The 27872-nt window shown below is 36.9% G+C and overlaps 1 long non-coding RNA gene across 1 annotated transcript in view; it reads left to right on the top strand.

The window, feature by feature from the left end:
* LOC148130117 (uncharacterized) overlaps nt 1–27240 on the top strand; it is a 166879-nt gene extending 139639 nt beyond the window's left edge. Inside the window, exons 2-3 of the long non-coding RNA XR_015750202.1 lie at nt 25944–26003; nt 26532–27240. This is a non-coding gene — a long non-coding RNA (uncharacterized LOC148130117). The remainder of the gene's footprint in view (nt 1–25943; nt 26004–26531) is intronic.
* Nucleotides 27241–27872: the final 632 nt, after the last annotated feature.

Raw genomic sequence — 27872 nt, 5'->3', positions numbered from 1 at the left:
TCTATATATTAGATTGTGCAGGACTGATAGAAACTCTATGCAGGTAGCTTTTTTAAAAAATGGAGAAATAAGAGGTAATGTACTGTATGATTTATGGGAGGAAAACTTTGGTTGAGAATATGCCATGGCCTCAGTTACTCATTCCAGAAAGGGGAAGCATTTTTAGTCTTTGCAACAATTTTTTGTTGTTGTTTTGTTCTTTTGATCCATTGATCCTGGCAGCTGCTTAGACAAGTCCCTGCAGTTTTCTTGGCAGATTTTAAAATTGCTTTGCCCTTGCCTTCTTCCTAGGGCTAAGGGACTAGTGACTGGTCCAAGGCCCTGGCCTTCTCTGCCTGGAAGTGCTCTCTTAGTGGTTTGGTGTTTGGGGACTACAGAAATCCGAGGGTCATGGGTGATTCAAGCGTGGTATTTACAGGCCAGCTGGCTGGACTTGATGCGTCTTGGTCTCCATTGGTCCCGATATCTGGCCTGGTCACTTAACCAGAACACCAGACTGGCTCAATGTCTTGATACTCTACCTATTCTTCAAACCCAAAAGCTTTACTGACTTCATCCTGACCAAGAGTTGGAGGTCTAATAACTCACGTCTTAATCCATCTATGTACATGTTATTCACTAGTATACATTTAGATGCTATCTGTAAAATTTCCATATCAAACGATGGTAAATGATGAAAATATAGCACATTAAAACAACGAAACACATAGATATATCTGACGGTTGTAATCAAACACATCTGCTGATCCAGAGGATAAAAAACATGGTCCATGATACATCCCTAATGGGATTTCTTTTTTTCTTTTTTCTTTTTAAATTTTATTGGTTTTTAAAAACAAACATAAACAAACAAAACATAAAAACATCAAGCTATCTTCCATAGGTGTACATATAGTGTGCTGGTTGGTTTACAGATTGTTTTGTGCTTCCATTTCGTAGTCTTCAATTACAATTACATTACATATAATCTCATGTTGTCAATCAAAAATTAAATACCTTAGTGTCAGTATTAATCAATCATTTGACTATACTTTTATTCATTCATGTTTTACAAGATAACCATAATTTACTTAATTTATTTTATAACAGTTCATATTACCATCCCAAATCTATCCTAAAATCATTTTGTAGATATAATAATAAGAAAGAAGTACATCTTTATATATTTATTATTTTCTAAAAATCTACATATTTCATTACTGTACTTTATTGTCTAACCATTGATAGAAAAGATCCCAAATTTTATAAAATTGTTTATCCTCTTGTTCTCTAATTTCAAATGTCAATCTACTCATTTCAGCACATTCCAATATTTTCTCCTAATGGGATTTCATGGCAGAAGAATTAAGCTTAGCTATTGATAATATAATCCCTTCATTTATGTGCTGCAAAAGCAGTATTAAGTCTTTTCTTAGTATAAAGGCTACAAATATGTCAGATTTTAAAGTGCTCAAAAGTTTGAGTTGCATAGCATTGTCGTAGAATAATTTTTGCTCTGGAGAGCAATTTGTAATTGTGTTGCATTATAAAACTCGTGCTTGAAAAGGAATAGGAGAGATCTTGCTCTGAAGGAATTAGGAGTTCAAACAATGAAGGAAGTAAGCCATATTCTGTAACAGGCATACAGGCCAGCTACCAGTACCTTGGTATCCCAAGCTACATGGAAACCATGAACCACGGTGAGGATGCAAAGAAAACAGGAACATTTAAGTACCAGCAAAGAAGTCCAGAAGAGCCAAATCGATGGGAAGATCAAGATTCATGCCATCAATACATATGTCCTGCCAGTCACCATACCATGGTGATCTAATGAGCTGGCCAAAGGAGGACATGAAAGTTGTTGATGTGAAGACCCAGAAGCTCCTCAATATACGGAGGTTTCCATCCCAGATCTAACATCCAGAGACTGGGCACCAGCCAGAAACAGGCAGGCAGAGTTTGGTGAGTGTCAAAGCCACTATCATTGACAAAATCCAGTGCATCCACAGGTGTTATGTCTCCCCTTTAATTGCAGGCGAGCAAAACAAAAAGCAGCCATTTCAGAATTAGTTCAAATCAAAAACAAACCCCCACAAGAGAACGGCTGGAGTAATTCCAAAACACAGCAATAAATCCACACTCTGTCCGGCAATCTTGGCGTAGCAGTAATTCACAAGCCTCAGAGAGTTTATTGCATATCTTCACTCCATTTAGACACTTTGCTTCTGGCGAATTCCATCAGCCCAGCCGTGTCCTTTTATCCACTTATGGATCGTGTTAATTTCCCTAATTAGTTACTTGCTCTACGCCTTCTCCCTAATTGAGATTGGCGTCTGAGCCTCCTTCTATTTTTGACGTCACGCCATACGTTTTCCAAATTGTCATCTCCACTAGAAAACTCTCTCATGCCAGCACCCAAAGATGAGCTTCTGAGAGGATGCCTGAGACAGTACCAGACATGGGAAGAAGATTAAACAGAGGAAATGCCATGGCAAGACAAAACCCTGAATGAGATGTATCCCCATCAGCAACTGAAATAGCTGACATTATGAAATCTTACTAGTGCCTGAAAAGGGATGAACTCACTGAGGCACTGACCATAGCAACACAAGAACAGGCACTAATCACCAGATCCATAAAAGCAAAGTCTGCCACATTAGATGAATTTCAGGTGCCTGCTATAACACAGCTCTACACATAGTGGCAGGGTATAATATGCAGACAGGAACAGCATACACTGAATGGCACAACCAAATAACTGGCATTGTGTACAGGAACATTGTATAATTTCAATCCTCCCAAATCCAGACGTGACATTCCACAGAAGGTTGTAGAGAATATCAGGGCTAAAATTGTAGGGACCTTCCAGATCCAGATGAATAAGCAGGTAATAGCCAATCAGTCAGACTCTGTGGCAGTATATAAGGGCAAGAAGACAGTGATAGTGATCACTGTAGAAGTGCCAAGTGACAGCAACATCAGGGAAATGGCGTATGAGAAGCTGGAAGAGTACCAGGGTCTGAAACTACAGTGGATGTGGAATGTAAAAACCAAAGTTCTCCCAGTGGTGGTAGGAGCACTCAAAATTGTGGCTCCTAAACTCAAAGAATGGCTCCAACAGATCCATGAACAACATCAGAGTTCTTTGTCCAGAAAAGTGCACTGCTAGGAACAGCATAGATACTGAACAAAACCTTCAAACTCCCAGGCCTCTGGTTGAAGGTTTGAAGAAGACACATATCACCCATAGGGATGGGAAGAAGAAAAATATATATTTCTCTATCTCTGTCTCTGTACTATATGTAAATAACCCATCTTGTGAAAAGTGACTCTGGATAGCATATAATAGTCAATTTAAAAAAATAGAAAGATCAGCATTAGAAATAAACATACATACATAAACACACAAACTCTAAACAGAGAGAGAGAGTATTCACCTCAATAGTTGGATCCATTTAAAAAAATGTCCAGTTTCCTGGGATCTCCAGGCCTGATAACATACCAGGTCTTGAGGGACTTCCAGAAAAATAAAAAAGGATGAAGTTAACTATCCATCAATGATGGGGAAGAATGTTCCATAAGATGGGTGCCACAGCAGAGAAAGCCTGCTACCTGGAAACTGCCAAATGTAGGCCCTTGCCAGAGGGTATCCATAGTGGTCTCCTCGGATAATGATTCCATGAAAATCTATCTTGTGTGCGTGTGAGAGTGTGTGTGTGTGTGTGTGAGAGAGAGAGAGAGAGAGAGTGTATTTGAAATAAAAGAAAATAGTCTCCATTTTGTGCCATTTTTCAGAGGCAAAAAATGTGGAAGAAATTCTTATGGATAAAAGTGCAATATGGCGGTTAGATCCGGGATGGGGAACCATGGGCCTTTGATGACTTGTTGCTTTCAAGTCACAGAATTCCTGAGCCATCCATGGTTCCCCACCCCTGCCTTAGATAAACCAAGATAAACTGACTAGGGGTACACATTGGTTTTCTCTCTTTTAAAAAGAAATGTTTTTTTCCAGCAGATCACAGCCTCCCTGACTTTTTATCTTTGGAATAAAGTAGAAGTCAGGGAACATGAGTAAAGACTACAAAGTGTTAAGAGCCTCTCTGTCTTTCTGACAAGGAAAAAATAACAAGCAAACAAACAACAGTTCTCCCTCTACAATAAGTAAAACTCAAAGCAGTAGCTCCAAAGTTTCTAAATAAAATTTAAACAACTCTGGGGGATGAGCAGAAAAATAGATGCCTCTTTCATTAGAGAAGAAAAAATGCTTTGAAGAAATAATCCCACAAATGTTAACAGTTTTCTTTCTGCCGTGCTTTTCAACCTAAATTAATGCCCCCCCCATGCACACACACACACACACACACACACACACACACACACACACACACACACACACACACTGTAATAAATACACTGCATGGATCAGGCACAGTCATGCAACCCTGTAAATGTCCTATCCTGCAGTCTCTGTGTTAACAAAAAACTATATTAGTATAAATTTCCCTATTCTGCCTATGAAATAAGGTCAGCAAGTAGAGCTTCCTTACCGTTTTAATGAGAGGCAAGTTAAGAAAACACTTAATGGAGTCCTCTGTTTTCATTGTTGCTTCTTCCATGCATCATGTCACCAGCCAACAAGAAAAAAAAAAAACCTGCCAATTGCTTTCTGTCACTTATGGAGGAACAGAGCTTTTAGCAAGGCTAGATAAGTATTTGGTGGATGGTGTAGAGAACCATGCAAATGATGCTGAGAAAATAATGGGACAATTTGCAAAACGTGATTTAAGTTTGGAAAAAGAAGAGAACTTTAGAAAGATGCTTAAACTGCATTATGTCTCTTGATGTAAGATGGAGAGAGGGAAAAGGCTGTCAGGCTTTCAAGATTCTTTTCCTATATCCCAGTGTTCTCAACTTTGGCAATTTTAAAATGTGATGACTTCAACTCCCAGAATTCCCTATCCAGCAGGCCAGCGTGGGAATTCTGGACGTTGAAGCCTAGACATCTTAAAGTAGCCAAGGATGAAAAACACTGCTGCTGTTTATTGACCTGGCCTAATACAAAGGCTAATGGATAAATTTAGAAATATTTCCAGTTGTCCAAATGTCAAGTTGCAGGTAAGGTAATGCTCCATACCTGTGGCTTTAAGATGGCATACAGTGCAAGATAAGTCTGGGGCTCTTTTGAAAGAATATGGAGGAAAGGTTATGGATACAATGATAGGGAATGTTAGTTCCAATGACAGGTGAAAGGTACAGAAGAAGCATCAATAACACTCCCTGATGCTTCACCTGCACCCTGCCTCTATATTGTACCTGTGAAATGTTAATTGGGCTAGCAGGTACAGAAAAAGGCATGTGGTAAGGCAGGAGAGAGCAATCACCAACAGGCAAGTTCCATCCTTGAAGATGTGGCAAGAGAATGACAGTTCGGGTTGTGCAGAATCACGCCTGTAGCACTTGGAAGCATCCATGAAGAGGTAAAGCAACACACAGGTAGGCAATATGATCTGCACCCCAGATAACTAAAACAGTAAAAATTATGGACTCCCATTGACTAGAGCAATGGAAATCCATAGTTTACTAATTGTTGACCAAATAAGCAACACACAACGGGCAGAATCCAATTTGCCTTCCAGTTTAAAACGTCCTTCTGTGCAATACGAGATTAGTATTCTCTCCAGAGAATGCAAATCTTGATTTCTAAGTGCAGGTCTAGCATTTTTTTTCAAGAGAGCACTTAACCTAAATTTAATAAGCAAGTTTTAGCACTCTTTCAAAAAGCACTAAATTCTTGTGTATAAAGTGTTTAAGCAGTACATCTGTGGAAGCCAGATGGTTGAGCTGTCCTGAATCCCAAGCCAAAATGGCATAGAAAGAAATGGCAGGAATGGGGAGGGAGCATGCCTGCAGCAAGCTAAAATAACCAACAGATATTGGACAGATTCCGGTCTCTGGATCTGTCACCAACCATATCACTGATAAAATCCCCAGATTATGTTTGATGCCAAAAAATAAAAATTCATGAGCAGAAGAAAGAAAGTACAGTTTGAAAACTGGAATAACCAAGTGTGACTTTCAGCTGCCTAAGTGGTGGACTAAGGAATAGACAAAGGCTCTTTGTTATCAGAACATATATGCTAACATGTCATTCCAAAGTTGTTACAAGTAAAGAGAATTTCCCCTTTTTCTTTAATTCTTTTTTTTAAAACTAGAGATGTAATAAGAGGTGGATTGATTTAGGACTGAATATCACGAGCAATGGATGTTCAACTGATGTTCTAAATTTGGTCATTGAATAATCCATGAAAGGTTCTCCTATGTGTGTTTGTTTCCTAATGACACCAAAAAAGATAAAATAATCCACTTCAAATATACATACTGGGAAATATCAGAAGGATCAAAATGAGAAAACTTCAAAGACCTGAAAAGTTAAATACCAAGGCAACAGTATCTCCTCTTCTCCATACTACTGTATAATATTTCATACTGCTCTGAAATATGATTACTTGCGTTAAGACCCCAGCATTCCATTTCAACATTAAACAATAAAATACTTTAGCAAAGGCTCTGATGTAAGATAAACCCTAGCACTATGAAATGCTAGCCTGAATAAATATAAATCCATTTTGTGTTTAATGCAATGGTATGTGCTTTTAGCTGACTGAATCTTCTTTCTATTGTTCAGTAAAAATGAAGTATATGTTTACTCACAGCAAAGACCTAAATTTCATAGTCACATCTTTTTGTAATTCTATCATGGGTTTTTCCAGTCCAGCTGTTGCATATTTTCTGTATATTTAAAAGCTTGGTGTTGGCAGAGTTACAATAAAACTTATTTAATTTTTAAAAATTCATTCAATTTCTATAACCGCTCAACTCAAGTATGTTAATAGCAATCTTGCTCTTTATGAATTAGGCTTGTTTCCAAGTTTGTTTATGACCACTGAGTCTGGAAATTTAAGTACAAATATTAAATGTCCCAGTTTGAGGAAAACACCTTAATCAGTGTATTGTGGGAATAAACTTTGGCTTGGGCTTGAGTAATGATTAATATAATGCCTTATACATACATGCCTGCTTAAAGGTCACTGAGATAGTGCAAGGAAATTAAAAACAAACACTAGGAAATAATTAAGCAGCCCAGACAACTGTAAACAAGTCTGTATTATATCTAATTATTGTAATCCACAATGTGATTTTGCTTACTATGTACTAAAATCTCAATAAAAGGAAGCACTGGAATTTGCTCTGGGCTCCCATCCCGAGTACACACGCTTGTGTCTCATTCTTTCCATGGGAGACCACCACAGTGTATCAACTGAGATTCTGGTTTCATTTGCCCCATAGATAAAAATGAACAACTTTCTATGGACATTATGGCAGCGATGTACATACTCTTTCCTTTTTCATATCTGAGAGATAAAAAGGGTTAAGGCTTTGGTATCACTCACCATCTTGAATAATGCTGAACTGAAAGTTCAAATGATGTCTAACCTCCCAACCTCAACAACCTGTTTTAATTGGTCAGGATTTTGATTTAACCAATGGTGCAGATTCACTCGACTGTTTATAATGTCAACAGTTCCTTGTGATGCCCTTCTAATCTAGCAATAGCAATAGCACTTAGACTTATATATCGCTTTACAGTGCTTTACAGCCCTCTCTCGGTTTACAGAGTCAGCATATTGCCCCCAAACAATCTGGGTCCACATTTTACTGACCTCAGAAGGATGGAAGGCTGAGACAACCTTGAACTTTGTGAGATTTGAACTGCTGGATTGTAGGCAGCCAGCAGCCAGCAGAAGTAGCCTGCAGTACTGCAATCTAATCACTGCTCCTGAGGTGGTATTCAACAGGTTCTGACCAGTTCTGGTGAACCGGTAACAGAAAATTTGAATAGTTTGGAGAACCGGCAAATACCACCTCTCACTGACCCCACCCCCATTTATTCTCTGCCTCCTGAGACCCAATGATTGGTGGGGGTCTTCTTTTGTTGCCCTGCACAGGAGAATGGAGCTGAAAAGCAGATTAGTGGGGTCGGGAGGGAATGGGATTTTGTAGTATCCTTCCCCTGCCACACCTACCAAGCCATGTCCATCAAGCCACACCATGCCCACCAAGCCACACACATAGAACTGGTAGTAAAAAAAATTTGAATCCCACCATTGCACTGCACCACTACGGCTCTTAATGTATCAAATGGAAATGCCATAATCAGTGATGGAATTCAAATAATTTAACAATTGGTTCTCTGCCCTAATGATTTCTTCCAACAACCAGTTTACCAAACTGCTCAGAAAGTTAACAAGCGGTTCTCCCAAACTGGTGTGAACTGGCTGAATCCCACCACTGGCCATAATTTGTTATCATCCTTAATGTTTTCCTAACATAATTTTCTCTAGACATAGAAATCTACTATTGTTACCTAAGAAACATCTTTCTTTGCAAAACAACTTGTAAATAAGGTTCTAGGGCTACAAGAAAAAGCAAGGCCCTAAGTTATTTATTTTAACGACTACTGCAAGGTTCAATGAGTATGTTTTATTCTTTTAGCAATTGATATACACCAACTTGCTTTCTTCATTTATAAATTCCCACAAAAAGCAGTAGGATAGTATTGTCAAAGGAACAATATCTTCTCTAATTCTGTATAAATCAGATGACACTGAATGATAATTATTTGTCGGAGCTCCATAGATCTTCAGACTTTAATGGCTCTTTCAGGCATCCTGTCTCCTTTCAGATTCACTTTAGTGGTCTATTCACAAAGTGCAAATTAATCCTCAAAGCAACCAAGAGATACATCAGAGAGAAAAACATATGCATAGAACAAGGCAGATAAATTGCTGAAGAGTTGTGTCACTGTCCCTTGTTAAATTCAAGTAGTTTCTAGACAAATTTGAGCAATTGTCCATAACAGGAAATTGTTATTCTTCTGCCTGTAATCATTTGCATGAAATAACTGATAATCTGCACACTGTAATTAGTGAGAATTAGTGTCATAATGATGGGCACTTCAATTTTATACTTTGCACTTCTCTGGAATTGATGCTATCTCTATTAAAGCTGTGCAGTGATCTGGGTTTGAGGGGGTAAAGGTGATTCAAATATAGAAGCATTCATGTTACAGCTGTCAACAACTTCTAAAAGAACTTGCATCTTTTCCTGAACATATCAACTTTGAGTCTGAATTATTGACCTTCCACAGTCTGTACAGCAGAACAGTCATTGTATTCTAAGTCAAGGAAAAAAGGAAACCACACAACCAGAAAATATTATGGAAGCATGTTTATAAAAACGCATTCACCTTGTATAAAAAGATATGCAATGTCTATGTCATATAGAGACCAGTGGTTACCAACCAGTGGGCTGGGGATCACTGGTGGTCCACAAGAAAATTTTGATGGTCCACACAGAAATGTCACCCCCATAGCACACCCCAAAGCAATTAATCCAGGCTGTGCGGGAACACAAGGCTGGACCACCTACATGGCCCATGGGAACACAAGGCTTGCGTCGCTTGCATTGCGAACAACACGAGGTAGTAAGGGGAGAGGGGAAAGGGCAGAGGAACTTGCCTCACTCACCCCACATGCCTTGCCTGGCCACCGGGCTACTTCTTTCTGCTTCTTTCTTCTTCTGCTTTTGGCTGCACGCAAAGAAAGCAGAAAAAAATCTTTCTCTCTCTCCCCCAAACTCTGCCAGAAATGAGTCTTTGGGACCCTGCAAGGCATCCTGCTGCACAGATGCAACAAGTCTCACAAAGACTCATTTCTGGCAGAGTTTGGGAGGGGGGGAGAAAGAAAGATTTCTGCTGCTTCTGCTGCTTTCTTTGCATGAAGCCAAAAGTCTCTCCCCCACCCCCCCCCGAGAGCAGAGCTGGAAATGGTACCTGCGATCCCAAATAAAGAACAATCGATCAGTAGGAAAACAGGGTGGGGGATTTTCCTGCAGACTTTTTTGGGGATTTTCCCAGGGCCTCTGATCCACGGGATTTAAAATTATGAGTTTGGTAGTCCCTGAGGTTCAAAAGGTTGGCGACCCCATGATATAGACAAAAGATTTTGAAAAATCTTTTCAATCCCAGATGGACTAACTCCTTCTTGCTTGAAAGTCTGTGCTAATCAACCAGCTTTTATCTTCACCCCCATCTTTAACAAATCACTGGAGAAGTGTTATGTTCCTTCTTGCTTCAAATGCTGTACTATCATCCTGGTCCCCAAGAAACTCTCCATCAAGGAGATGAATGATTACAAACTGGTTGTTCTGACATCTGTAGTTATGAAACTCTTTGAAAGGTTAGTGCTGGCTAACCTGAAAACCATTACATATCCATTGCTAGATAGATCAACAGATAGATCCATAGATCAGCAGAGGATGCTGTTAATACGGCACTGTACTATATCTTTGCACATGTCCTTTTTGTGGACTTCAGCTCGGTATTCAATACCATCATTCCAGAAATTCTTCATTCTAAACTGATTAAGCTAGCTGCACCTGCCCATAATTGTAGGTGGATTATAAACTTTCTGACAGATAGAAACAGGTGAAGCTTGAGAAAATCACATTGAGCACCCATCACATTATTCTTTTCTCTATATACCAATGACTAAGGATCCCTCTATTAAAGTACTGAAGTTTGCAGATGATACATCAGTCATTGGTTTATTCGAGATGATGCTGAGTCTGCATGTAATTGGGAGGTTGCCCTGCGATGCAGCTGGAACAGTCTGGAGATAAGCACTCTTAAAACTGTAGAGATGAGAGTGGATTTTAGGAGCAGCCTTCCTATTCTGCCACCTCTTAGACAACACAGTATCAACAATAGAGTCCTTCAGGTTTTGGAGTTCTGCGATATCCCACGATTTGAAATGGACACTAACATTAGAACCATCATTTAAAAAGCACAGCAAAGAATGTTCTTCATGTGTCAACTCAGAAAGTCCAAACTGTTCAAAGAGTGCTGATACAGCTGTAGAGAAGAATAATTGAGTCTCTCATTTGTACTTCTATAACTGTCTGCTTTGGTACAGCAATTAAAAAGAACAGGTACAGACTTCAACAGAAAGTTAGGACTGCAGAAGAAAACTATTGCAACTAGCCTTCTTTCCGTTGAGGGCCTGCATATTTCACAGGTCAGAAAGAGGACTAAGCAAATATCTACAGACCTTCACATCCTGGACATAAACCCTCAGGACGTAACAGGACATTGCCTGCCAAAACAACGAGACACAAAGACAGGGTTTTTTTTCCCCTTGTACCATCATTTTCCTGAAAATCTAATTCCCACAGTACTGTATTATGTCTAAGTATATTAGTTCATTGTTATGATTATTTCTTTGATATTATGATTATTATTACTTTGTTTTGTGCATGTATACCTAGCTTCTGCCCTAGAGACAAATTCCTTGTGTACCTAATCACATTTGGCCAATAAAAGTACTATATTCTGTTCCATTCCATTCCATATTATGTATTGAGATGGATGACATAAGGCTAGAAGAATTTCAGGAACTGGGTTATTTTCTTTCCAGAACTAATATATTGCTAAGTATACCAGTTGATGCTTTCTGATTTTATTTCCAACAATGTTATGAACCAGCAAGGAAGTAGTCTTCTTCACTGATGAAGAGTATGTGTGCACTGACTGCATTTGTAACAGCAATTGCTATTAGACCAGGAATCAATTCTTCTTTATAGGAAGTCAAATCACTTTCACTTTTGAAATTTAGTTCACCAGGAAATATTTGGCACTACTCTAGCGCACTTAGAATTTACAAGGTAATAACCCTCTCACTCTATCGGCCTTAGTGGTAAACTTAGTCTTCACCTTTCGTTTACCAGAACCCTCAACTGTGATATAAAAAGCACTAATCTACAGGACTATATAGTTTACTATTTAGGATGCTGGTAGAGAAAACTCTTCCTTCGGGAATATATGATATTTGGGGAAGAAATGAAAAACATGCTTCACTTGTTTGATACAACACCGTTAGCATTATAATGCAGAGGCAAAGAAGACGAAGCTGCCAAAACATAAATATATAATGCAAACATTATGAATGACATCAAGTGCATCATTTTAAATCATATGTCACCTTCATAAAAACATGGTACTTGCTGCATGTGAATGAATAAGTTCAATGCAAGATGCTGATACATGGCTTTAAATGACATATGAGCCATACACTTCAAACCTCTACTTTTTTGCAGCTGATCTGGGCACTAAAATTGTATAATAACCTTTTTCCCCGTAGTGTAATGACCCTGGATGGTGCCTTTTCTATAATCCAAGTATTTCCAGAATAACCCTGTGTTCACTCACTCTCCATTGATGAATTGACACTCTTCTGATACAATGGCAAAACTGATAAATCTTTAAAACTAAATAATTTAAAATTCAGCTGAAATATAGGTATGCTAGTTTTTCTTTATATCTAGTTTCTTTCTTTTTTCCTTTCTTTTCTTTAATTCAGTTTTTTGAGGCATAAAAAGAATACAGATACCTACTAGCAGGTATATTTAGCATTGTTGTTCAAATGTTCTTGCCTGAATTTTCTGTAATAAAATATTCTAAATAAAAATGAGAGACTGGGCCTTTGGGGCAGCAAACTCTTAATTTTCAAATGTGTGTTGGTCCTCATGCTATCAGGTTTTAAAGAAGGATGACTAATATATTTATTCACTGGGCATTTATGAGACAATGGTGGCCTATGGCAAACAGGTTCTTAAATTGTTTCCTGTTGATATATTGTTACGGGGGCTTTCTTTTAGTTACTCCATTTTGTGGGATGATTTGATATCAAATCATGCTGCTGTACTTATTTTGGGTGTGTATATGTGTGTATCACTTTTTCTGTTACATATAAACATTGTCATTTGACTTCTTCCCATATCTATTCAATCCTAAAACAGGTACGTACACATGTAGGATATTATCCTTAAAGACTAGTGACTAATTTGGGACATCACTTAGAACATGAGAAATCACAAATATGTTAGAATATGCCCAGAGAATAGATTGCACCATTTCTTTCTGCTTTGAGCTGCCTTGATACATTGGTGAGAGCTATTGGCACATTGGAACAATGAAACATAAATTTTTATTCAGAGGCATCCATGAGCTCCATGCTTTTATCAAAATGATGAAAGTAATGTTGCTATTGTAAATATAATTTCTGCTCCCATCTGCACATAAATGCAACATAAAGATCAGTGGTGGAATTCAATTTTTTTTACTACCGGTTCTGTGGGCGTGGCTTGGTGGGCATGGCAGGAGAAGGATACTGTAAAATCTCCAGTCAGTGGTGGTATGTGCTGGTTCTCCAAACTACTCGAAATTTCTGCTACCGGTTCTCCAGCACTGGTCAGAACCTGCTGAATACCACCTCTGATAAAGATGTATGTACAAAGGATGTACCACATTGGCATGACATTGCTTTTGACCTCATGCATTGAAAATTTCTCTGATCTCCTGTTTCACATGATGTCAAAATGATATTAGAGAATATTAAGCTGATTAAAAGAGAATGTTATCGGGATCTCTGTGTTTTATCCAACTCACTGCTTTCTCTTTAATGTCCCAAACTTTTCATCTTTCTTTGTATGGTGCTTCCCTCCTAAAAATTCTAATTTCAATCTGGCCAGTAAACACTGCAGTTCAGTGGTGGGATTCAAATTTTTTTTACTACTGGTTCTATGGGTGTGGCTTGGTGGGCGTGGCAGGGGAAGGATACTGTAAAATCTCCAGTCAGAGGTGATCTTTGCCGGATCTCCGAACTACTCAAAATTTCCACTACCGGTTCTCCAGAACTGGTCAGAACCTGCTGAATACCACCTCTGCTACAGTCCACTTCAAAACCCACATATTCTCCTTAGCAAATGTCCAGTGAACAAAAAAATATATTCAAGGAAAAATAAATATGGAGCTTCTCATTTCTGTTTTCATTCATTTATTCTTGTCTGCCTGAAGAGCTGCATAGTACTGACTGTGATAGCATTCACTCTAGTTCAGAGCAATATGCCCCCTAACTTTTTCAAAGAAGGTACAAAAACAAGTCACTTATTATTAGTCCAGTTTTTGCAGAAAATGAAATGGCATACCAGTGATGGGATTCCAAAAATTTTACTACCGATTCTGTGGGCGTGGCTTTGTGGGCGTGGTGTGGCTTTGTGGGCATGGTTTGGTGGGCGTGTCAGGGGAAGGATACTGCAAAATCCCCATTCCCTCCCCACCCCACTAACCTGCTGTCCAGCTCCGTTCTCCTGTGCAGGGCAACAAAAGAAGACCCAGCCGATCAGCTGGGACTCAGGAGGCAGAGAATAGATAGGGATAGGGCCAGTCAGAGGTGGTATTTGCCAGTTCTCCGAACTACTCAAAATTTCCACTACCGCTTCTCCAGAACTGGTCAGAACCTGCTAAATACCACCTCTGTGACATAGTAATAACAGTTTAAATACATCAGGAACTCAACTGAAAGAAGGAAAGCTTTGTGATAGCCCCTGAGGTAATTTGCAATACAGAACTTCAACTTCTCATGAAGTAAATCAAATTAAGTAACTTTTAGGTAGTGCAGCTCTGCTGTTGGGAATAAACCTCAGTAAAATAACTTAATTAATTACTAGTTGCCATTGCCTACTGAGTTATACAGCAGTATGCTGCTAAAGACTTATAGAAGGAGTTAATTAAGTGAGCAATGACTCATTACTCTATTAGCAGCAGTACCAACCAGCATAGTAATGATGAGGGATACTGCAACAACATCTCCATATACTTCTGATCTGGGGCTAGGCTTCGCTCTGAAAATCGGTTCCTACAGCACCAACAACATGATGATATGAACTGCAATAGAAAGATTACATAAGCCAATAGTACTATTAAACAAGGTTTGAAAGCTGTTCCATATCTCTGTGGCTCTATAACATGAACTGTATTCAAAAGCAGAACCAGTTTAGTTCTGCTTCAGCTGCACATTTTTGAAATATGAAGTCAGATTAATGTTTTCTTTGAAATATTACAGCCCTGAGGAATGTTTAAGTCATCCATTTCTCCATTCAAGAAATCTCACTTTATCAGCTTCTTACTTGATCAGTCTTTTCAAAGAGAAAGGTAACGTAATGCTTTTGCAAATTCTGAGATCAAAATCACTACAATTATTTTTTTCCAACCACTAGATAAATGTAGACAATATAAGAAAAAGGAGGGTTTAATTCCTTTTATTTCTCTTTTGCATAGGGTGAAAGTAAAGGACTTTTTGTTTCTCTAGGATCTAGGTTAGTGTTGTTTATCTATGCTCTTATTCTCAGAGGTTTTCTGATTGTTTTAGTGACTGAAACATAAAAGTGATGGTTGTGTAGAAGTGCTTAAGAACACTTCAGAAAAATATTTTCTTTTTTATGGAACACAACAATTCAATAGATTATATATACCACAAACATTGTACTTAAAACTTTTCAGCTTGTCCTGTCTAAAGTTAAAAGTAGGGATTTTTAAAAAACATTCTATAGGATATACTATATTTTTTTAAAAATTCACTGAACAGAGATAAGATATATTGTCACATTCTCCTGAAAGTTTTTATAGAGAGTGCAGAGGGTGAATTCAAACAAAATATGCTCATCCTCATAACAGGTTTTGCATATCCATAGATCTATCCATAGCTTGCTCTTGAAGATGAATGAGCTTTAGAATATGCGGTAGGATGAAAGAAAAGTCAAGATTATAACATATACTGATACTAATGCAGGAAATAAAAAAGAACATTAAAACATATGTGGAACAGGCTTCAAAATTTGCTAATTATCTGTCGTTATCAGTGGACCAATTACTTTCTAATTAATAAAGTGCAGGGTAAAGCAGCAAAAATGTTCAGGGGAAGCTGGTGAAAGTTACAAGTCTAAGATAAAATTAATTCAAATCATCAGTGGAATCAGTGTTCATGGAGATCGAACCACAGACTGTAAGAAGCTGATTCGTAAGGTTCTTGGTTAAAAAGAAGTACACTGCTCAAAAAAATAAAGGGAACACTTAAACAACACAATGTAACTCCAAGTCAATCACACTTCTGTGAAATCAAACTGTCCACTTAGGTAGCAACACTGATTGACAATCAATTTAACATGCTGTTGTGCAAATGGAATAGACAACAGGTGGAAAGCATAGGCAGTTAGCAAGACATCCCCAATAAAAGGAGTGGTTCTGCAGGTGGTGACCACAGACCACTTCTCAGTTCCTATGCTTTCTGGCTGATGGTTTGATCACTTGTGAATGCTGGTGGTGCTTTCACTCTTATTATAAAAGTTTTATTGATTTTAACAACAAATAAAAACACATAAAACATAAAACATAACATAAGAACATCATCATTCTTCATAAATTTACAGACAGTGTATCGGTTGGTTTATCACTCTTTTTTGTGCATCTATTTCATAGTCATCATAATAATTATGTTACACTATGTTAACTCATATTATCAATCAACAATTATATATCCTAATATCCTTATTAAACAATCATTTGACTATAATTTAACTAATTCATGCTTAAGCGAGATAACTATAATTTAGTTAATTTATAACAAATCGTAAAATCATACCAAATCTATCTTAATATAATATTCTAAAAATATTATCAAAACCAATATATATATATATTCTATTATTATATTGTTTTATCTAACCATTGATAAAAAGATCCCAAACTTCATAGAATTGTTTATCTTCTTGTTCTCTAATTTCAAATGTCAATCTACTCATTTCAGCACATTCCAATATTTTCTTAATAATTTCTTTCTCTAATGGTATTTTCTCACTCTTCCAATTTCTAGCAAATACAATCCTAGCCGCTGTTAACACATTTACAATCAAATACTTTAAGTTTTTATTAAATGTATCAGGTAAGATTCCCAATAGAAAATCTCTGGTTTCAAATCTATATGTTTTTTTTGTCATTTCTTCCAACCATATGAGAATTCTAGTCCAGTATTTCCTGGCCTCCTCACAAGTCCACCACATATGGTAATATGAGCCAGGGATCTGATGACATTTCCAACACTTTTCGGATTTATTCTTGAACATTCTTGCTATTCTTGTCGGGGGAAAATGCCACCTGTAAAACATCTTATACAAATTTTCTTTATATGCTACTGACATTGTCATTTTATAATTTTGAGACCACAATTTTTGCCATTTTTCTAAATCAATCCCATATCCAAAGTTCTTCCCCAAACAATCATTGTTTCTTTGACTTGTTCTTCCTCTAATTTAATTTCCAACAAATAACTATATAGTTTTTTAATCACTTTTTCATCAGCACCTGTCAAAATCCCATCTAAATCAGTCAATTTATCATAAAATCCTTCTGTTTTAGAATCTTTAAGATACCTTGAGTGTATTTGCGCATATGAAACCAATTCATCTTTATATCTTGTTCTTCTAGCTTTTGCATCGCTTTTAAGTTCACCCTTTTCATCCAATATTTCCCCATATCTAACTGTTTGTTCCTTCTTATAAATTATGGGATAGGAAAAAGCTTCAATAGTTGATAACCAAACTGGAATTTTCAAATAACATTGTTTCTTAATTTTCTCCCAATTCAACCATAACGATTCCCGTATATAGTGCCTTCTGAAATAACCCTGCGATTTAGTTCCCTTATACCATAAAAAAGCATGCCAACCCAATAATAAATCATGTCCTTCCAATGCCAGTAATCTAGACTTTCTTAACGTTATCCATTCTTTAACCCACATTAAATTTGCAGCTTGATAATACAACTCCCAATTAGGAAGGCCAAATCCTCCTCTAATTCTAGCATCCTGTAAAAGTTTTAGTTTTATTCTCGCTTTCTTACCTTGCCATATATACTTCAACACCATTTTATTTAATTCATCAAAATAGTCTTTACCAAGCCTAATTGGTATTGTTTGAAACAAATATAAAATTCTGGGTAAAATATTCATTTTAATTTTTGAGATTCTACCTATCAAAGATAATTGTAGATTTTCCCATTTTTTCAAGTCAGATGCTATCTGCTGTTTAAGTTTAATATAATTATTCTCTTTCAGTGTAGTACATCTTGACGTCAAAATTATCCCCAAGTATTTAACTTTATTCGTAACTTGAATTTTCAATAAGTCTGCCAACTCTTCTCTTTGCCTTAATAACATATTTTTGTCAGAATCTTTGTTTTGTCTTTATTTATTTTCAAGCCAGCCATCTCACCATACGTCTCTATCTTTTCCAGTAGTTTTAAAGCTGTCTCTAGAGGGTCTTCCAGAATAAAGACCAAATCGTCCAAAGGCTTGCAATTTAAATTCCTCCTTTTTAACTTTCATTCCTTTTATATTTGTATCCTCTCTAATATTTCTATTTAATACTTCCAGAGTCAATACAAATAACAAAGGGGATAGTGACATCCTTGTCTTGTGCCTTTTTAATATTGATAGAGTCTGTAAATTCTCCATCTATCATCACTTTTGCTGTTTGCTTATAATATATAGCTTCTATTGCTTGAATAAATTTTCTAGCAAAACCCATCTGTTCCAATAATAATAACATAAATCTCCAATTCACGTTATCAAATGCCTTTTGAGCATCTAAAAATATCAAAGCCATTTGCTTTTCAGGGTGTGCCTCATAATATTCCAAAGTGTCCAAAATTACTCTCATGTTGTCTTTAATTTGTCTCTTTGAGTAGAAATCCATTCTGATCAGAATGAATAAAATTATTTAAGTATTTTTTAAGCCTTTCTGCAAAATTGAAGCAAATATTTTATAATCTGCATTCAATAAAGAAATAGGTCTATAATTCTTAATTTGTGATGGGTCAGTCCTTCTTTTGGAATAAGCGTAATATAAGGTTCTGACCATGTTTTAGGTATTTTCTTATTTATCATAACTTCATTCATAATTTCTAACATTGAAATGCTCAATGATTCTTGTAATGTTTTATAAAATTCTGCCGGAAACCATCTGGTCCTGGTGCTTTCCCGTTATTCTGTCTATTAAGTGCTTCAGTTAATTCCATCATTGTTATAGGATTTTCCAACATTTTCCCAGTTTCATCAGATATCTTGGGTAGGTTAGCATTTTGTAAATACTGTTTAATTTTCCCCTCATCAAAATCCTCCTGCTTATATAATTGCGCATAAAAATCTCGAATAATTCTCTTTTTCTCCTTATTACCATGACAGACTAGACCCTGTTCATCCATTAACTGTGGTATTCTCCTTGATTCTTTCTCTTTTCTCAGTTTGTATGCTAACCATCTACCTGGCCTGTTTGCATCCTCAAAATAGTTCTGTTTAGCACTTCTAATTTTTGCGCCAATTCTTCTTTCTCTGTTTGATCCATTTTATGTTTAATTATATCCATTTTAAATTTAATATCTTTTTCTGTGGCATTCTCTGTAATTCTTTTTCCAATTTTTTATAATCATCTTCTAAAGTTTTAATCATTTGCCTCTTTCTAATATTTTTTTCTTTGTGTATTCCATTATCAATCCTCTTGCATATGCCTTCATTGTGTCCCAAACATTCTGTATTGAAGTATCTTCTTTTCTGTTTTCATTAAAAAAGAAGGCCAGTTCTTTTTCCATCCACTGTGTAAAATCTTTTTCCTTTAAAATAGTATTATTTAATGTCCATCTAGATCTTCTTTTTTGTCCTTTCCATTTAATTGTCATTGGGTTATGATCTGCCCATGTACTTGTTTCAATATTTATTTCTTGAATATTAGATAATAATTCTGTTGACGTCCACATCATATCTATTCTGGACCATGATGAATGTCTATTCGAGTAGAAAGTATATTGTTGAGTTTTAGTATTTCTTTTCTCCATATATCTTTTAGATTTAGTTCTCTATCATTTCAAAAAGGATTTAGGGAGGATCTTCCTATTTTGTCGTGTTATTTTTGCTGTGTAGTCCAATTCATTGTCTACAATTCCATTAAAATCTCCCATTATAAATATATTAGCGTAGTCCAATTCAATTATTTTCATATGTAATTTTTATAGAATCTTTTTGTTTATCATTCGGAGCATAGATTGCAACCAAAAGTATCTTTGTATTGTTATCCACTATTTCAACCATTAGTACTCTTCCATCTTCATCAGTATAAATCAATTTTGCTGAAATGGTTTCTTTAATATACAATACCACTCCTCTTTTCTTACACTGGGCCAAAGAAGTAAAAATTTTCCCTATTTTTTGGTCGCACCAATAATTGTTGATGTTGTTTTTTAATGTGTACTTCTTGTAAGCAAATTATATCAAATTTTAATTTCTCTATTTTATGAAAAGTTTTCCTTCTCTTAGTAGCTGAATTCAGTCCATTTATATTCAAAGAAATCAATTTTTTTTTCCTCCATAGTTATGATTTATATTTAGGTCTAACGGCTCTCGTTGATCTTACTTCACGTTGTTCTTTAGTCTCCACTTGTCCACCTACTGCACCTTCTTCTTTTCCCATCTCTATTTGGTCCTCTTGAAATTCAGTTAAGGTAGTCACTTCTTCTATCTCTGTTTCTCTTCTTTTAAAAAATTCCTTATAAAACGATTCTGCTTCATCAATTGAGCCAATTCTGTATCTCTGTTCTTTCCATGTAACCATTAATCCTTCTGGAATCAACCATCTGTAATTCACCTCCTTTTCCAATAGTACTTTAGTCAGGAAACGATATTCTCTCCTCATCTCTCTAATTTTTCTGGGTACTTGTTTTAAAACCCCAATCTCTTTATCTCCATGTTTCAATGTCTTCTCTCTTGCCGCTTGTAATATCTGTGTTCTGATAGATTTTTAGTAAATCTAACATGAACTTCTCTTGGTAACTTATTCCTCGATGCATATCTTGTAAAAACTCGGTATATCTCATCTATTCCATCCATCATTTTTTCCTCTGTTATTTCCAAAGCTCCAGCCAAGATTTCTATCATTACTGCAGCAAGATCTTGTCCTTTTCTTCCTCTATATTTTGAAATCTGAGGTAATATTCTGATCTATCCATCTCCCACTTCACCATCTCATTCTTGTTTTGTTCAAGCGTTGTCACTCTGTCATCAATATTTCCAATTTTCTCATCTCTTTGATTGTCTTTCTCTTCTAATTTTTGCAATTTCTCATCTCTTTGATTGTCTTTCTCTTCCATTTTTGCAGTCTCTCATCATACTTCGCCATCATCTGTTGGATATTTTCAATTTTTGTTCAATACTCCCATCCTTTGTTCAATACTCATTTTAAGTTCTTGAATTCCTTGCATAACCGTCGTTAGATCCGTTTGTCCTTTATCTTGCTTCTCCATTGTTGAAAGTCGTCCTCCAGTTGATGGGGAGGCAGGAAGTTGATGCACCAGAAGGTAGAACTTTCTTACTCATTTGAATAACTCGAAATCTTCCCACTCTTTTAATCCAGTTGGCAGTGTAACAATTATAATCCAATTAGGGAAAGGAAAAACGTAAAAAGAAAAATCAGTAAAAAAACAAAAAGCCCAAAATTTAAAAAGGGAAAAAAGTTTCAAGGAAAAAAGAAAAATTTCTTTCTTCAGGTTCTTCTAGACCTTAATCCTCAGTTGCAATAGTCAAAGGAGAATAAAACCCAATAATATTAAAAAAATAACAATAATAATAAAAGGAAAAGAAAAGAAAATTCTTCAGGTTCTTCACACCTTAATCCAATTATAAATCTCAAGAAAAAAAAAAAAAACATGGCCACAAAAAGAGTATATACATACAAAGGTAAAAAAAGCAAAAGTCCCCCCAAAAAGAAAAGAAAAAGGAAAAAAGAAACAATATTCTGAGGCTTTCCTTTAGAGAAAAAAAAATGAAAAATAATAATAATAGTAATAAGCAAAAATGTACAAATATTACAAAATACTATAGGGTTAAGGAGGAGGGATAAAAGCTAACAACAAGTAAAGCAAAAATCACACTGCATTTTATTTAAACATCCAAGGTCTTATTATGGCTTCTCCACAAGTTTCAAAGCCAAGCTTCAAACATTCAGTTGATTGTAGAAATCCCAAAGAGACACCTGTGAAAACATTCTCCAGAGTTCCTCTCTCTATCTTATCAACTCAGTGTCCTTGGGAGAGAGTTTCTCACAATTCTCTCAACTTCAAGTAAAGTATTTTCAAGCCTCTAGTTGGCAGTGTTGCAGAGTTACAAAGTTTCTCAACTCCACTCCCCTTCTTCCTCCCCCAAAAAAACCAATAGAAAAAGAAAATATGTATATATATATGTGTATATTTAAAAAAGAAAAAATTACTAAAGGAAGCCTCTATTAAAAATATAAACAGTCAAAAGGAAAGGTAATTATAGAAAAAAAAAAAAACCAGTCTGGTTACAATTACTAATCACAATAGAAGTTCGCTAGAAAAAAAAAGTAAAAAGCCAAGCCTCATTTTGACATCTCCTAAAAAATCGCCACTAAGTCCATCTTATCAAATTCTGTCAAAAATCTTACAGATTCCTTCTTCTTCTAGGGTGTCCTTATCCCAAATAAAAATAAATAAATCTCACCAGCCGATACACTTTCTCTTTCTTTCTTCTCTTCCTTTCGGAGCTGTCCCTGCTTCAGCAGCTTAATGGCTGCCTCTCCGCCGATGGTAAAGGGGCTTCTTCTGGATCCACCAGGGACTTGCGATGTCCCTGTGATCAACAGAACGCGCCTTACTATCACCGTCTCTACGGGACGGTTTAGGTCCGTTGGGACCGACCAGGGCGAATATCAGCTGTAACCGGGCCCGAAATTACAGCTGTAACACGGCGACGTGGCTCCGCCTTCTTCCTCCGTGCTTTCACTCTTGTGTTAGCATGAGAGGGAGTCTACAACCCACACAAATGGCTCAGGTAATATAGCTCATCCAGGATGGCACATCAGTGCGAGCTGTGGCAAGAAGGTTTGCTGTGTCTGTCAGCGTAGTGTCCAGAGCATGGAGGCGCTACCAAGAGAAAGGCCAGTACATCAGGAGATGTGGAGGAGGCCGTAGGAGGGCAACAACCCAGCATCAGGACCGCTACCTCCGTCTTTGTGCAAGGAGGGACAGGAGGAGCACTGCCAGAGCCCTGCAAAATGACCTCCAGCGGGCCACAAATGTGCATGTGGCTGCTCAAACAGTCAGAAACAGACTCCATGAGGGTGGTATGAGGGCCCAATGTCCACAGGTGGGAGTTGTGCTTACAGCCCAACACCGTGCAGGACATTTGGCATTTGCCAGAGAATACCAAGATTGGCAAATTCGCCACTGGTGCCCTGTGCTCTTCACAGATGAAAGCAGGTTCACACTGAGCATGTGACAGATGTGACAGGATCTGGATATGCTGTGGAGAACGTTCTGTTGCCTGCAACATCCTCCAGCATGACCGGTTTGGCAGTGGGTCAGTAATGATGTGGGGTGGCATTTCTTTAGGGGGGCGCACAGCCCTCCATGTGCTCGCCAGAGGTAGCCTGACTGCCATTAGGTACCAAGATGAGATCCTCAGACCCCTTGTGAGACCATATGCTGGTGTGGTTGGCCCTGGGTTCCTCCTAATGCAAGACAATGCTAGACCTCATGTGGCTGGAGTGTGTCAGCAGTTCCTGCAACATGAAGGCATTGATGCTATGGACTGGCCCACCCATTCCGCAGATCTGAATCCAATTGAGCACATCTGGGACTTCATGTCTCGCTCCATCCACCAACGCCACGATGCACCACAGACTGTCCAGGAGTTGGGGGATGCTTTAGTCCAGGTGGGAGGAGATCCCTCAGGAGACCATTTGCCACCTCATCAAGAGCATGCCCAGGCCTTATAGGGAGGTCATACAGGCACATGGAGGCCACACACACTACTGAGCCTCATTTTGACTTGTTTTAAGGACATTACATCAAAGTTGGATCAGCCTGTAGTGTTTTTTTCCACTTTAATTTTGAGTGTAACTCCAAATCCAGACCTCTATGGGTTGCTAAACTTGATTTCCATTGATAATTTTTGTGTGATTTTGTTGTCAGCACATTCAACTATGTAATGAACAAAGTATTTAATAAGAATATTTCATTCATTCAGATCTAGGATGCCTTATTTTTGTGTTCCCTTTATATTTTTGAGCAGTGTACCTAGAAAAAACTGTAATATTATTCTAATAAAAAGAAGTCCTAGAGTTGATCTCATTGACCCATTAGCAAATCTTGGTTGAAGTCAAAATGTACTTGCTCCTAGCCATGCATTTCAAAGATAGTAGCTTTGAAGGGAGAACAATAGATCCTTGAAATCTATGGATACAGTAGGGAAAAAAAATCAAGATCCTAATAACATAACATAATTATTCAGATTCATCTAGATCATCAGAGGATGAAGTCCACATTTTATTAAAAGAAAGCAGTTTGGTTGACTGAAGAATGTTCAAGGTTAAGTAATACATTACTTAAATCCTTAAGAGTATTTGTTCTGAGGTTTTTTTCTTGAGGTCTAGATTGCTTTCAAGGCAATCATATCCTTCAGAAGAAAGGAAAAAAGTAGTATGAGACAGAAGATGTTGCCTCTCAATATTTAATCAGGAGGCCTAGAAGTTCTCTCTGATTCTGCAACAAACTCTGAACTTGCACTGAAACCTAACTTATTCGCAGATGTAATAAATAACTGACTATATTGCTTTTATTGGGAATTCTGTGGGCACGTGATTGCTATCTTCCCTTGTTTTTCCTGTAATATCTTTTCCTAATAAATTTCTTTTTATCTCTAGAAATTGGTTTTATAAAAGAACTTCTCACTGAAACCTCCCAAACCTGCAAGATTTTCACACAACCACACTTTTTTTTCCAAGGATTTTCACCAAGTTTGCTAAGTACTGTACTTCTGAGATTTAAATAAAAAGCACCTTCCCTTTGTCAGGTGGAGGCTAAGTGGGGATTAGGACTGAAAGAACAATTCTGTAATGGAAGAAATAATACTCCCCAGCCAATTTACAGGTTATTAGGAAGTGCAGACTGACCGATATAGTCATGTTCGCACCATATAATACTAATTATGAAGTCCAACACTACCAAGCCACCTTCATCCCTATCCCACACAGCAGACAGGGTATCAAAAGTAGGACCAACATGGATAAACTGATAGTTCTTATCTACTTGTTCTCCATTGTAGTAATATATAGGACTTCTATTTCTCAGTGGTCAACAATCCTATTATGTCCATCAAAGGGCAATTAATAACCCATCCAAGATCTTGCTCTCCGAGAATATTCCTTCACTTTACTTTCAAATTGAACAAGTGTTGGTCTACATGGATTATCCCCAATATGAAGCAATTCTCATTTTAAAATTTGATGACTGTGTATAATAATTTTTTATTAGAAAATTCTTGAAAGAAGGTCCTGCTAGTGAAGTTTAAATTACCATTACCCCCCCAGTTAATTCAATCTTCATTGATTAGCCCTTGGGCCGTATCAAAGTGCAGAATTCCAGAAACAAATTGTTACTAAAATTTGATAAAAGCAATTTAAAATGGAATTGGATAAAATACAATGTTAAATGGAATTGGAATAAAATACAAATTAAAATGAAATTGAAATACAATACAATAATTTAAGACATGGATAAAATATGATAAAATTATATTTTGGTGTCACCCCTGCAATCTACCCCAATCAGTCCCTCAACTGAACCATTTTGTTTAAATACTGTGTTGTGTTAAATGTTATTTTCAGATTCTGGCCACACATAAGGTAACTTGTTTCCCTCCCAGTTAATAACACATGTACCATCTTCCTGACCCTGGTATTTACTACAGATGTATAAGTATATGTAGTTTACAGATTTATAATCCAATGAATAGGTTTTATGACTGCTTTTTCAAATAATCTTGGTTGTGATTACACAACTCTTTATAATTGATTGATATAAAGAGAGATGCCATTTTATTGTACCAGTGGGATGCAAAATGTGGGTAAAAGTGGGGCAACCAACTTTCCTTTTGACTTTAAGGAAGACAAAGCACAGCAAAGTAGACAATACCGATGAACAGATGGAGACATCCTCACCATCCCTTGTGAGTATGCACAAATATATCTGAATGGATTCAAGTATATTGCTATGTAATGTTCTGTAATGCCTGAATTGCAGTTAGGCCAATGTTTAAATTGGGAACTGCATTTAATTGTTTGAAAGAAATATTCACTGCTGTGTCACCTGTCTTTACCAATCGAATTGCATTCTGGAGTTCTTCATTAATTACACTCTCATATAAATACACCCTGCATTTTATCGCTTAATTTTATAAATGGTATTTGATTAATTATGCTTCCAATAACTGAATATTTCTGTCACGATTTAGACAATCTGTTTGCTGCTGAGCAGAAGTCATGCAGATAGATTGATAATTTTGTCTCCTTTCAAAATTTAGATGCAAACATGGAGAGAACTGTCAACAAATATTTTATAGTTCATTACCTTATTGAAAGAATTCAAGTATAAGTAAAGCACATGTCTTAATAGACTCTGCATAACTCATAGACAACAGAGCTGCCTTTCATCTGGGCCCTGAATTACTAACATTTCTTTTTCTGTTCATTTGTAGTCTACTGATGATCCGCCTTCAAAAAGAAAATTTGGAAGGTATCCAATTACTAATTCTGTGACTGTTTTTCAGTTATATTTATCTGTTCTTCCTATGTCTCATGAAGCCAAATCACGTCCAACCAGTCAAGAATATGCAGTCAGTCTGCATAGTAGACAAACTTCTAAAAATATTAAAACACACGGAGTCTTCAGCACTGCATGAGCACCAAGGAACAGTAGGGTATGGATGGAAATGTTTACTCTGTGTCCTGTCTTTGTCTAACAGATTGTCAGTCTCAGATCACTTCTAATTACAATGGATCCAAAGGTACTTATCAAGCTCAGAAGCTCTGATGGCTGCCCACCACAATCACATGACTGCATTTAATTAAATACTTGGGTGCCCGCCTGAATTTACAGCTGTCTGTATTGTCCCATGGTCCCATGGCCACAATTTATGATGTTTTTGACAAAAGGGGAAAATGCCGCATAGAAAATAATGGGTTCACTTAACAACCACAATATTTCTTAGCAACCACTCACCTAATGATCATGATGATTCACTTAATGACTCACACAAAAATCTCGTAAAATTGGGTCAGTCATGTGATGGCTCACTTTATGATGTCATGTCTTAGAACCATAATGGGAAGGCAACTTACTGTCATAAATCAAGAACTAGTTGTATATGCTTTTCACTTCTAAGCCACAACCAGGTTCTCAAACAGTCACACTCTTGGAGTCTTTGCCCATTCCTATCATTTATTTACTCTCCCAGGAACATCCACATGCACACAGAGAATGCCTCAAGTTTCAACAAAATTATGGTTCTCCCTTCAGTGTAACAGTATAGTATAAATAAGCTGAGAAAGTTCCAAAATCAATCTATTAGTCCTAGCCTGAAAACAGATACACCCAGACTGTAATGAATTAGAAATTAACTTGGTTATTGTTATACTTTTAATCATTATTGATTTCCCATATTTGACAATGAGGATGATATTGTAATTAAAATGCTCAATTAAGAATAAGAAGTTTCTAGTCCTGTGGTGGGCATAGAAGCCAACTGGGTGACCTTAGATCAGCCACAACTAATTAGTTTAATCTGCACCAGGCTTTGCTGCAAGTTGGATGAACAACACAGCCTTTGTTGCATCATTTACTATGACTTCACCAGGTCAAATAGGCAAGCACAGTGCAAAACTAGAGTGGATACAATGAAAAACAGCCATGAAACTTTACCTTATATTACTAAAACTGTATTAAAATACTCAGCATCTGATTATTTGCATTTATCAATCATTTTCTTGAATATGTACTAAAGCACAAGACCTGAATCTAGTACTCCTGTATTTTATTT

This window comes from Notechis scutatus, chromosome 6 (assembly GCF_049901735.1).
Source record: "Notechis scutatus isolate UNSWTSFEM ecotype Mainland chromosome 6, rNotScu1.2, whole genome shotgun sequence".
NCBI lineage: Eukaryota > Metazoa > Chordata > Lepidosauria > Squamata > Elapidae > Notechis > Notechis scutatus.
This window is presented reverse-complemented; position numbering and strand designations above follow the sequence as displayed.